Raw genomic sequence first — 12,892 nt, forward strand, 5'->3', positions numbered from 1 at the left:
TCCATCCATGCATCCCTCCCTCCCTCCCTCCCTCATGGTACTATCTCTGTCAGCTCCTTACATGGTTATCTGTCACATCCAGCAATTTCTCATGGCATGTGCAAACATTTTCCACTGAACGTCCTGCCCATTTGGCTAAATGGCAGGGCAGGACCCAGACAGAGGTGCACACACTTGCCTGTAGCCCTAAAAATCAGGTGAAGAAAGCCACAATCTGAGTCACTTCTGTCTTCCCAAGCAAAATATTCTTTTTTGCCCAAATGATACTGCAAACTTGTGTCGAGCGTTTTCTGACCAATCCTTCACCAAAGGCTGCAGTACAGGGCAATGTACTTGGCAGTCCTTTTTCAAACCTAACTATTTTCCTATACCTAGTGCTTGAATTTTGTTCTGGCTTCTGGTCCAGTGTTCGTTTTCCTGGACCATAACTGAGGCAATACACTGCACTCTATGGAAGAGTAACTTTCTGCCAGTGAGTCTAACAGCAGTGTTCTTGTGTATAACAGGACACGTGAAAATAGGAAGCCCTTCAGGTCTTGAACATAACATACCTATGGACTGGGCTGACTGAAGTTTAGCTCTTCAGTGAGATGGGTATAAAATGAAGTTTCGTGTTACAGGTAAACTGATTGAACAGATATTAAAAATTCAATTCCTGGTTTTCCCTACCTTCTTACAAACTCTTCCTCTTACATCAGCTCTGGCTGTTCATCTGACCCCACAGCAGGCTGTTGCAAGAGGAAAAATACAGCAGGAAGCTCTTCATCAGCATAGAGAGCAACTCACTAATGCAAGCGCAGTTTAGACTGGAGGCTCAGCTCATTTTTGACTCAAATCATAGTCAGGGACACCTCTTCAAAGTAAATGCAGCCTGGAAGACTCAGGCTTTTTGCACTCACCCTATCAGCCGTGTGTAAAGTCAACTGTCCCTGATGTGGAAGACCTCTCTCACCAAATGGGACACCATGGTGGTACTTCTTCATGCATGGCCACTGCTGCTATATTGCTTCTTTAGCAGAAAGTAGATATGTTTCCCGTCTTATTTTTGCTTTTCCACAAGCAAGGAAAACCTTCCATCTTTCTAAAAAAACTGTTTTCCTTCAAGATATCTCTGGATAGTTACCTCAAAAATAAAAGGACTGAGAAGGGAAAAAGCAGCCATTTTTGAAAGGTCCTGAAATATATAACTTAGAACTATAACTATCTTTGTTGGACAGCACAGCAAAATAATATTTGAAAGAAACCAATATATTTTCAATATCGAAGAGGCAGAATACTTCGTACTAAAATTACAATATTGACTTTGCTGCCATTACCTCCTTTCATTCATAAGCATTTGAAGCCTTTGACTCTGCTGTGGGCATCCAGACAGTACCTTTATAGAGCACAATTGATTTTCTTTTGCAAATTTACATGATATCAACATAATCCCACCTAAAAAAATGCAAGGGAATGGAAATAAAGGATGCTAAATTAGCTTCTACGGGGTTAGAAGTGTATTATGGGTAGCAATTAGAAAATGCCTTCACTAACCATCAACCAAAGTGAGCAGATTTAGCACATCACAGAAATTAATGAGTCTCCATGTAAAAGATGATAGCAATTTTTCCTCAAAACTACCTCCTTGCTTGCAGCACAGCAAATACAATTTAACTTCTTGAGGCAATAGAGATGGTTCTCAATGAACTGCTGAGAGAGTTGAATGCAGATGCCATGGTCTGTAATGCAAGGAATGCAATAGGAACCTCTACTCTAATCTGCTCTACCTTCCTGCAGCTTGACCTCGCTGGCCCAGGGGCTCCAAAGCTGAAATCCTTCATATTTTATACGTGATGTTTACAGCAAGATATCTATTTGCTGAAACACTTGATCCTTTCATGCTGTGATTGTCCCTCCCCATTCTCCTAGAGGAATTTCTATGTAAGGTCTTTCTTAAGAAAAAAAAAAAAGAAAAGAAAAAAAAGATGGGGGAGAACTAGCAAAGGGAACGAAATCAGGAAGCTGAAAAATGAGACAAAGCACAGCCTACCCTTGTGCAATCGAAATTCCCATGGTGGTTTATTTCTAGCCAAAGTTCCCCAGGCCACATTCACATGCTAGAGATTGTCTACCTGAAATAAACACCCTATCTCCTCACTGAGAAGCTGCCACAGGCCTAGGAAACAATCAGCCACAAGAGAGTGAGATAAAATGATGAGAAGAGTGTAGGGGTCATAACAGGAATAGAAACACTGAACCAACACAAAGCAGAGGAGTCTCGAGCATCATCACCTCTTTGCAAGGAACCTGAAGGGAGAAGGCTAGTAGCTACCAAGGGAACAACTTCTGTTTGAATGTTCTGCACAGGTTGGGACTAGAGGTAGATTCGTGACACAAAGCAACTGTATATCGAGCCGTTATCTTCTAATTATGCAGCTGACCATCTTTCTTGGTGATAAGAAGAAGCAAATGAGTGGCAAAAAGAACAAATACAGAGAAAATGAAGACAGAAATTAAACACCTATGAGACTGTGATTTGCTGTACTGCAAAAAGCACACATTCTTCTTTCTTACATCCCATGAAAGATACAATTGTCCACGGAATAAGAGAATTTTGTCATAATGGTACACGGGTCTTGACTGAGGAGTTACAAGGTCGGGAGTTTGTCTTAAGAGTGATGAGTGGAGGACTGATCTGAACAGAAATATTTAAGTATATTTAAGAATTAAGGTTCATTAAAGGAAAATCCTTCATTGCTTTCTCATTCCATTATCTCCAATGTCACTCTAGTTCTGCCACAAGAGGACATGTTTCTAAGAGTTTTTTTCCACAGGACCTCACTTTCTTTCCCAATGTGATCTTTTCCCATCAATCACTCCAAGTCTTTTCTCTCTGTCCTCTAAATATCTTGCTCCAACTGATTGGTTTCACCCTTCCTGAAGAGTGGCTCCCTCAACTCATGCTGTGTTCACACCTTCCCCCACCTCCTGCAGCCTGCACAACCTGCCTGCCACTCCAATCACTCAAATACTTCACATGCACAATCCAGGAATTAAACACAATATTCTGCAAGAGAGTGATTAGAAGAGGACTGCATGTTCATCCAAAATAGGACTGATCACAGTAATGTACCATTCAAACAAGGACAGGTCATGGTAGAGCTATATGCACCAAACATATTGTTATGGAAATTGGAGGCCCTGCTTACTAAAAGTTCTACTACTCAATTTAAAGAACAGTTGAGTAGCTTTCTTTGGCTCTAACACAGTCTGCTGTTTGTCTACCAGCTGTCATATTGTCCCTATCTGAGTGAGCTTTTATACTTGGAGATCATAAAATATACTTCTGATTAGCGCTTTCTTTGCCTTTATAACGAGATAGATCACACCATGCTGAAGGTATTTTCAGATACGTTCTCAGGGAAAAAATAAATCCAATACTCCAGAGAGAAGCTTCAACTTAAAATGAAGCTGCATAAATGGTGCATATCTTTTCCCTAAAACCACATAGTGCAGTTCCACAGCAAAGTTCATTGTGATATGTTTTAACCAGTTGCTTTTGCTTCCATAATTACGAGCATCATATATGTGTTTAGCTTAAGAGAAGAAAAAGTGTTAAGCTTTTCCTTCAATCTATAATACACAAATGCTTTATGCAAAACATGTACTTCTGGCGGAGTAGAAAAGATTTGTGAGTCCTCAGTTAACAAGAATCTCATCACCAAAATACACAACCCCTGTGCCTTAGACAAGCCATGGAATGCATAATTCATTAAAAGTATGTATGATTTTACTAAAAAAACAGTGGAGGTATGCTACTCAGTAGCTTCAGTGGGCCAACTATACCTGTTCTTAACACCTCCACAAATGGATGATACTCAAGGTGGGGAAAAGTATATTACAACATAAACAAGGACAAATATTATTGGTTTGAAAACTTACACAAATAACAGCTTCAGCTACACAAATAACACTTCAGCTACATCTCACATAAGAGGAAAACTCATCCAAAAGTTGTTCCTGGGCTTGTAGAGTGCTCCATGCAGATGCCAAGATAGACATACAAAGCTATTGAGGTGTACAGAAGAAGGCCACATCAAATCATGCATCCATACATTCTTCCAAGCAACTCCAAAGGCAAAGCATAAGTATCGCTGTATTAACTCACTGTCAGGCAAGTCATGAAGACCACAACGATACACTAGAAGAGAATATCTTTTGCTGCCTCTTCCAACTGTGTAGACTAGTCAATGCCAATAAAAGAGCCGAAAACCAGAGCAAGAATGTCTTTTATCAAAGTCCTCTCCAAGTCATGTTAAAGCTAGAAATTAAGGAAGTGGAAAAAAAATTACTGTGTTCCAATTATTTATATCCATGATGAGAAGAAAAGTACAGCATCAGTGCTATCTGTACTATTAAATCATTGCCTAAAACATATCTACTGTATATTTATAATCAGAACCCAGGAAGTTCCTTTCCCAGTCATGTGCCTTGTTTTCTGGGTAAGGAGTAACATAAGATTTCCCAAGAAATCTTATTTCATTCTTCAACAAGAGAGGCAGAATATTATCCCCCAAACAGTCTGTTTGTTGAGGTAGTCTTGTAAGAGGCAGACATTTTAAATTACTAACTCTTTAAAAACATGCTTCACCCAGGCATGTGATCTCCTGGGTGGATGCTATCACAGCTATGCAACTGCGTAAAACTGAGGTAGCATTCAAAGTTTAAATGCTTTTTAGAAAGGTTTGCCAGAGTTTTGCATAGAACACAACACTGCTGGCAAATGTGAAAAGGTATGTCAGGGAAGCTGGCCACAAAACTCCCACATTTTTGGCTTGTGACTGGGTTTAGGTGGGAGACAGCTGCTAAAGTGAACCTGTCAATACAGCAGAAGCTCTGTGAGTTTCATCATTGAAGCTTCGTTTGAGTTCCTAAATTCCAGATCTGAGTAGAGGCCCAGAGTGCCTTCTAACCAACAAAACACACCAGTAGAGTTCCAATAAAAATTATTTTTCTGGACAATCAGGGAACTGTCTCCTAAGGCTATGATGAATTTGGATTCAGTCATGGAGAATTTTGCACAAGAAAACAAAATTGACTACAATTTTTCAGATGCAGAATAAGACAGGCTTCAGGCAGGATTATTTTCTACTCTTAGTAACAACAACCCTTTTGTGGGCTTGGGTTCTTATCCTTTAATTTTTTGGTTCCATAAAAAAGATTATATATCTGACATTCCTTTACTGCTTCCAGTGCCTCAAAAAGGATCCACAAGGTAGATCATGAGTGAATGACTACCTTGCTTATGCTCAGCCAAACTCACCTGGCTGAGTGGTGCAGACAGGGAGACAGTTGGGTCTTCACCTTCAGAAAGAAGCTTTTAATAGCTGACAGCCCATTTGCTCACTTCTTGTCATTGCAGTACTATTTTGTACTTTTAAGGTTTTTTGTGGACGTAAATGAAAAGGAAAGGAAATTAAACTGCTGTAGTCCCACTCCTATGTGCTGGAAATGGGCAATGTTCAGCAATCCAACTATGCAGGAAAAGCTGGGACAGGATCCACAGTCCTGCCAGATCGTAGTTGAAGCTCCTGGTTTCAGTTTTGTACACTTAATGGGTTTAGCTGAAGTTATCTGAAAAGTGGCCTGTGTCACAGGCCAATCTTAGAAGTATTGACTAACAGCCATTGTTTGGGCTTAACAAATGTTTTTATTTCTTTACCCTCTTTTCCCCTCTTCAAATTTCTTTATTCTCAATTTTTCTCCCCCTAACAGTGTATCTACCTCCACTGCTGTGACTGAAGCTTGTATCTATGCTCAAAGTACCTTGAATTTGCGAATTTGCTGTATCTCAAAGGGAAAACCTAGCTCAGGGGATGGGTAGAACACTTGGCAAGCTACACAGCTGTTGGTAGCTAAGTTAGTGACTTTAAGGCCTGAGACTCTTAGGTCTCTTTGCACTCATACACTGTGCTGCCACTGTAACTGCAGCAGTATCTCACAGCAACTGGCATTCATGCTTGGGTTTTAGTTAGTTTTCTATTAGTATTTCCAAAGGCTTTACCATGAAGGGGTAAATCCTGTTGGAGAAAGCCCCATACAATAAATAGTGCTGGTATTATCTGTGAATCACTGGGCTGTAAGTGAATAAGGGACGTTCAATCATGTATACATATACATATAATCATCATAGAATCATAGAATAGTTTGGCTTGGAAGGGACCTTAATGATCATCTAGTTCCAACCCCCTTGCCATGGGCAGGGATACCTTCCACTAGATCATATTCTTCAGTATGTAATGTATATACTACATGTATATGTGTAAATACACACACATATATATGATCCATACATGTATTTGACTATATCCCAGGTCCATGTAAGGTGATAACCAGTCTCGCACACTCTTTCCCTCCAGATAACCTGGCCTTCACATAAACAAAGAGCTGATGCAGGAGGCAAACAAGAGTGAGAGCTGTCTCCAAGAGGCAATCAAGAATCAGCCATTGTATCTTTTTTTCTTCAAATTAAGTTTTAGAAGTCTGTTCATAATCAATTTATTCACAGAACTGTCTGTTTCCTCACTCAGATTCCAGTCATCTGTGGTACAATTAAATGCATGAAATAAGAGAGTTTTCCCTGGACAATGCTAAATTATTGTCTGCTGGAAAGGAAAGTTGTTTTGAAGAAATTCGTGATAAAGGCAAGGCTGTTGATCTGCATAGGCAGAAAGACATATCATGCCAAGTTTCATTTATGTATGTTTTTATTTTTTCACTGTTTTGTCAAGCACCCTGCAGCACAGTTCAGTGATAGCGGGTAGTGTTTGAACGAGTGGGTAAAGGATGTCAAGCTGAGTACAAAAATGAAAGCATTGGCCTTCGCTATGGAAGGTCTGGTTGATTTAAAAGCTAATTCAATGATACAAGCCTTCACTCAGCTGGTTTGTTCAAAGTATGCAAGCCGACTTTTTTCTCTTTTTCTCTTTTTTTGTCCTTTCTTTTGAATGTGTGGTGCAGGCCTCAGGCATCTGTTCACAGGCTTTCTCTTTCTTGCCATGGAGAAAAAGCTTCTCACCTGTCTGAAAGATGGAGTTAGGACACCACACCACTTTAATTAGTTGTGAAAGAGTTTTCTTGCTTTTTTTGGTTCTGGGCATGCCTTTTTTTGTGTCTCTCATGCCCCCTAAACCTCCCTCAGCTACATTACCTCAGGACACTCACAGCCTGCTACAGCAAGTTGTGAGATGCTCAGTGTTTGTCTCCGATCAGTGCTGGTCCTCTGTGAGCCAAGTGCTGTGCTGAGAGGATGGGGTGGGCATGAGGCAGGGACAGAAATTCTGGCTGCTTGAGGATAAAGCTAATCAGCTCCTCCTTGATCTTGTTTCCAGCCCACTGGCCTGCAGAATGACAGTCTGGAGGTCACTTGCTAGTCTAGACCTCCAGCTGGGCTCCTGATGACACCTAGTTGAGAGCTGGGGCTGTCTTATCCTTTTATAATTGGATCAGTCTTCTGGCTTGTCTGGACAATGGAGAAGTTCTGTAACATTTGCATGTATATTCCAGTACTGTATGGACTTGACTTGTCACAACTGAAGTGACTCAGTCATGTAAGAAAAAAGGAAAATAATAAATCCTTCAGATCCTGCAGGATAAAAATGACCTTCTTGAATCAATCTTCATCTGACAGTAGTGTAATTATGGATTATTTACCAAAATTCAGTCTTATATTCGCAACACAAAAATTGCAAAGGTGCCTGGCACTAGTAAATTAGATAACAAGGAGGGTGATTTGTCATTATTACACATCATTAGTTCTTTTCATGTTTAAACTTGCCCTTTCCAAAGACAGACTTCTTTTGGGTGTCTGGAAGATACAATATGCTTCATTCATGATCCAGCTGGTATGTTAATCACTGGACTGGATTGATTCTTCCCTCTCCCAGAAAACAGCATTAAATGCTTTATAAAATATGATCAAAGAAAGCAAGCCACAAATGGACAAATAAGTCTTTGCCAATAGAGAGATTTTAAGGTCAGGAACTTTATCAGTAGCAAAAATGTGAAAGGTACAGTTCTTTCACCTGTTCCTGTGACCGACACATCCTCTGTTGCCCAGCCCTTTAGGAAAAGAAAACTCTAAATGGGAGATACGTGAAAATCCCAGAGGTCTGACAGGACTGTCTGAACTGGACCACTTGGAAGTGATGACATCCTAAAATCCTTTTCCTTGCAGATGGGAAAGTGTTACTGTACTGCCCTCTAATGCTCACAGCCTTGCATTCACTCATGGATGGGGAGGGTTGAGGTTAGTGTTGCTTAAAAAGCAAATCGCTGCTTTTTTGTCTGCTCTCATCGCATAAAATTGGAAAAACAAGGCTTTATGCTAAATTCAGTATCGCTTTTCCTATGCAAGCACACTTGTTATTATGCAGTGAAAGCATGAATTACTGAGTGCTTTGGGGCTGTAATCCAATTTGTGGATATTTCATTTAAAGTGTGCCATGAGTGAATTGTCCCACAGTGATGTATTGATAGGCCCTAGGCTGATACTGTCACTGAGAGGTAAAATAAGACAGCTCAGCACAACTGGAAAAAATAGAGGAATTATTCTTTTACAAAATCATGATAGACGTGTTAGGTTCCTGTACCTTTAAATTTTGAAACACATAGAAATGATGCTCCCTGGTCTATTATATCTTGCAGAACCATTTCACAGGATCACTTAATCTTTTTCAGGAGCTTTCCTACCCTGAGTTTCTTATTGTTCTGCCTCTGCATCACCTAAAACCCTGTCAAAACTTAAAACCGCTATCCTAATCCAAGATTGACTGCCTGAGCTTTGTGCTTTCATACATCCTGTTTTGCACTTAAATAGCAGAGCCCCATCTTCTTCCTTGCAAAGAGGTGCAGAAAAGGGGGAGGTGGAAGTGGTCAGATGCTCCAGTTCAAGGCTCAGAATCATTCAGCCCTCTTCTAGCTTCAAAACTTGACCTTGAAGTCTGAAAGCTACAGCAACAGCCACATGATTATTACCAGGATGGGGGCAGGAGGGGGAACAGGAGGGAGGGTAGGGGTGCAAACTGGAAAACATTTCCACAGAAACCCAGTGAGTGTCAGGATCTAAACTAGCTTATCAAGCTGCATAAATATTAATTGTATCGTATAAGACTGTATTCTGCTCCATCTGCAGAGTTTCACTGTAAGAGGTGTCTCTAATAGGGCATGGTGTCTCCAAGCACCTTTTATTAATAATTAAAACACTATATCTCAAATTACCACCCGGTTCATGGAAGATAATGCTGTGTTGGCAGTGTCAGGCAGGGGAGATCCTAGTGCATAATGCCGAGGTGAAGGGGTTAGGTATGCAGCCTTCTTCTTTTCTCTTCATTATTTACATTTCAGTGCTTCTAAAAAGCCATAGGATCGTGCCCTTCTTGTGCTAGACTCCTGTTCCACACCTCTTTTATCCATCTGCAAAATGACAATGCCTTCATTTGTCAAGATTTTTGAGGCCTACAAATGAAAAGCATCATGGATGAGGTGGCCTGAAAAAGGACTTGTATGCCCAAGAGCTTGTTTATTAGAATGTATCAGTGGAGTTGTTAAATGCTAACACCAACAAATTTTGCCTTGACTGTGACCTTAGACTGTCACAGGCAAGCTCTCTCCAGGCACATAGTAAAAGGTGGCTCTGGAAAAATAAAATATGCATTAATAAAAGAAAATATACATTTAGGAATTCCCTTCTGCCAAGGAAGAACAGGAAACAAACACAGCACAGTGATTCATCAGCGCTTCAGCAAGGAGTGCTTAAGGGCACTAGTAAGACTCAAGTGGTGACAGTAGATGAATGTCAGTGCCATGGACTGGTCAGAAAGGTGGAAGGGTGAAGCACACAGAAAGGCATGTGTGACCAGTAAAAAACCCTCCTTCAGGGATCTCAGCCATAGGAAATGAGATCAGAGTAGTAATAAAAGGTAGAAGATGCAATCAATCCAGACCAAAAACCAATATTTTAATTGTGAGTTTCTGCTTTTTTTTTCTATTGGAGGTGAATTTGCACCTGGCAACAGGCGTAAACGTGTGAACAAAGGCAGGTGCATGGCTACTGGTCTGCTATGACAATAGAGTGCAGGGAATGAAGTAGAAATGGCACAGATGGGACTTAGCCCACGCAGTGCAAAAGGGACTCTGGAACAAAGATATCTTAAAGAAATGATGATCCAAGCATTATGGTTAACATGATGTAATCCCTGCTGCACCAACATTACGTGTTTAGCTCTGGGTGTGGGGGTGCTGGAGCGATCAGGACTCTTCTAGAATGTGATACTAGAAAGGATCCATGCTTGGAGTGACTTTTCTCTGGCCACTTGTGATGTCCCTGGATCACTCTCTGTTCTGCTTTTATTTCAAAGTGAGCAAGGCAACTGAATTTGTGAGTACCTGTAGCTTTGTCCGTACTTAAAATATTTACATCAGTGCAAGCAGGAGCTGCATCTAGTTGTGTTTGAAATTCCTTGTGTCAGAAATCTCTTTTTATGTGTGGAATGTTGTAAAAGGATTTCAGAACTGAGCTCCTATTGTTTGCAGAACAATGTCTACCACATTTTTAATTACTATATAGATTTACTTTACACAGGGGCATGGAGGGAATCACTGATGAGAGCTGAAGTTGTCTATTTCAGCTACCTGATTTTTCCAGACATTTAAAGCTACTTGTTCTCATCTGCTCTAGCGATAAGATTACTTCAATTCTAAAAGGAACCTGGGTGCCAAATTTGTTGGCTAACAAATCTGGAAGAAGTAAAATAAATCCTTAAGAAGCAGATGCTGGTGAGATTGTTTAGAAAAAGGTTTGTTTAGAGCAGACAGTACAACAAGGCAGTCACGTAAATGGAGATTAACCTTTTTATTTCATTTTTAGAAACTATTTTAGCACTCATTAACTTCTTCACTTCCCTTCTGTGCTCCTTTTGTCATTGTTTTCTAATTCCATTTTTCTGGGATAGTTGGTTCACAGGAGGTTCTTAATATTTTGGCTAGGTGTTGTAATTGTGTGAAAACAAATTAGATAGCTAAGTTGAGGGACAAGAGTATTAAGGGCCATGTCTGAGGTCACATGATAGGTTAATGGCTAATCACAGTTTGAATCCAGGAACTTTTAGTCATTAGACTTTTTCTGCAATTGACTGTGTTATCTCCTGGAACTCTGGAGTGCTACAGTATCACTTAAAAATTGATGTAAGTGTTGCATAGGTGAAAATAAAAAATGTGGTCAGCAGGAAAAAAGTGAGTTATTGGGAATCACTAACAAGTATCCAACACTGGTCACTTCTTAAACAAACAGACTGGACTCTGATGAGATATACTCGATACCCTCAGAACAATTAATCAACTCTCAGAAGTGGCAAGTATCGGTAATACCATCTTACCTATAGATCACTGAATATCCACGGAAGACTCTGTTTGTAATAAAATCTTTCTTCTTTTTGTTTCCTTAGTGGAATATGTTGGCACTTACTGCTCTGCTGGGAATGTTATGTGGGAGAAATTCTGGAAGAAGGCAAAGTACTGCTCTCCTTTACCTGTCTCCTTCCAATTAAACCTCCATGGATTTATGTCTTAATAAAATGGTAGTTATACTTTTTTTTTTTTCAATTCATCTTGCTGTTAAAAACCACTACTCTGAACATAATAGGCACTGTCTGCCATTGCTTAAATTAGGTATAAACATTTATTGCCTCCTTGGTTAACAAATGCAACCTTGCTATTCATAGGATTGAGGAAAATTCCACTCAAGGTCAAGGGACCTGAAGTTTTCAGGTAGCCTCATTACCCACATTAGCACTGTAGAAGATGAGGCAGAACATCTGGTAGTGCCATAAAAAAGATAGAAATGTATGTATGTTTGCTTTATCTCTTCATGTCAACATTGAGCCTGTGCTCCCATTTCGGGTCAATGCTCTGAAAAACTGCTAGAGTCTCAGTGTTTAAGATTAAGCTCAAAAGATTTCTTGGTCTCTGCAATTCTCTATGTCTGAAAAAAACCTGAAATTGTCATCTTTTGCTGCTTGCAAAGGATCTTTTGCAGTTGCATCATATTTCAGGCAGAGATGGCTTAGCCAATCTGATATGGATTTTGTCTCATTCATCTGACTCCTGCAAGGTGGTTCTTTGTTGGAGAGCTATTGGCAATCCTCTGTCATCATGAAGTTTGCTTACCATAACAAAAATGAGTTACAAATTGGAAGAAGAGAGGGTGGCTTCACAGCATGACAATTTCTGTGCTCCTTTTTTTCTGCCCTCTAATGAGTTTCTGCCTCAGTGGCTTTGTAGTATGCCTTTAAGATTCTTCAGAGAGTGTGGAAGGGCAGCAACATCTCACCAGTTGCTGCAGGAACAACCCTCCTTAGCTCATTTGAGGTGCACAAGTGGAATTTACAGAGCCCCTTGTGTTTTTTTGTCCAACTCCCACCCTCGTAAGAGTAGTTCTGGATCTGTTTTGCATCTGTAGGTTATGAGCACACACTGACAGCTGAAAGACATTGCTTTCTGGCTTTGCATTCCTCCTGAAGTCTGTCACATCGGAGATGCGGAAGGAGGGAAGTGCAAGATCTGGCTCTACAACTCCTAGTCATATGGAAATGCTGCTTAGAGTATCTTCGTATGGAACTTAGAAGAGCTTCCCCTCCCTTAGAGGCAGGGGAGCACTGCAGAAGACTGAAAAGCTGGCTGAAATGTACATGTACAGCATGGCCATCTAGACAGTGCTTTGTATCCCATTAGCACTCCTGTTCATTTCAGTACACTGAAAATGTCTCTTCAGCATTCAGGAACTCCTCAGCAGGCACTATGGTCATCAAAAGCTGGACCTTTTGTGATCAAAAGGTCCCAGAAACTTACTCGCTCC

The 12,892-nt window shown here is 40.4% G+C and overlaps 1 long non-coding RNA gene across 1 annotated transcript; it reads left to right on the forward strand.

Annotated features, from left to right (window-relative positions):
* The first annotated feature begins 10,330 nt into the window (after positions 1 to 10,330).
* LOC120323700 lies at positions 10,331 to 12,684 on the forward strand. Its single transcript, XR_005564442.1, has 3 exons — positions 10,331 to 10,417; positions 11,484 to 11,615; positions 12,497 to 12,684. It is a non-coding gene; the product is annotated as an uncharacterized LOC120323700 (long non-coding RNA).
* The last annotated feature ends 208 nt before the right edge of the window (positions 12,685 to 12,892 follow it).

This window comes from Pipra filicauda, unplaced genomic scaffold, assembly GCF_003945595.2.
Source record: "Pipra filicauda isolate LSUMZ 115617 unplaced genomic scaffold, ASM394559v2 scaffold320_size837821_pilon, whole genome shotgun sequence".
In the NCBI taxonomy this organism is placed as follows: Eukaryota; Metazoa; Chordata; class Aves; order Passeriformes; family Pipridae; genus Pipra; species Pipra filicauda.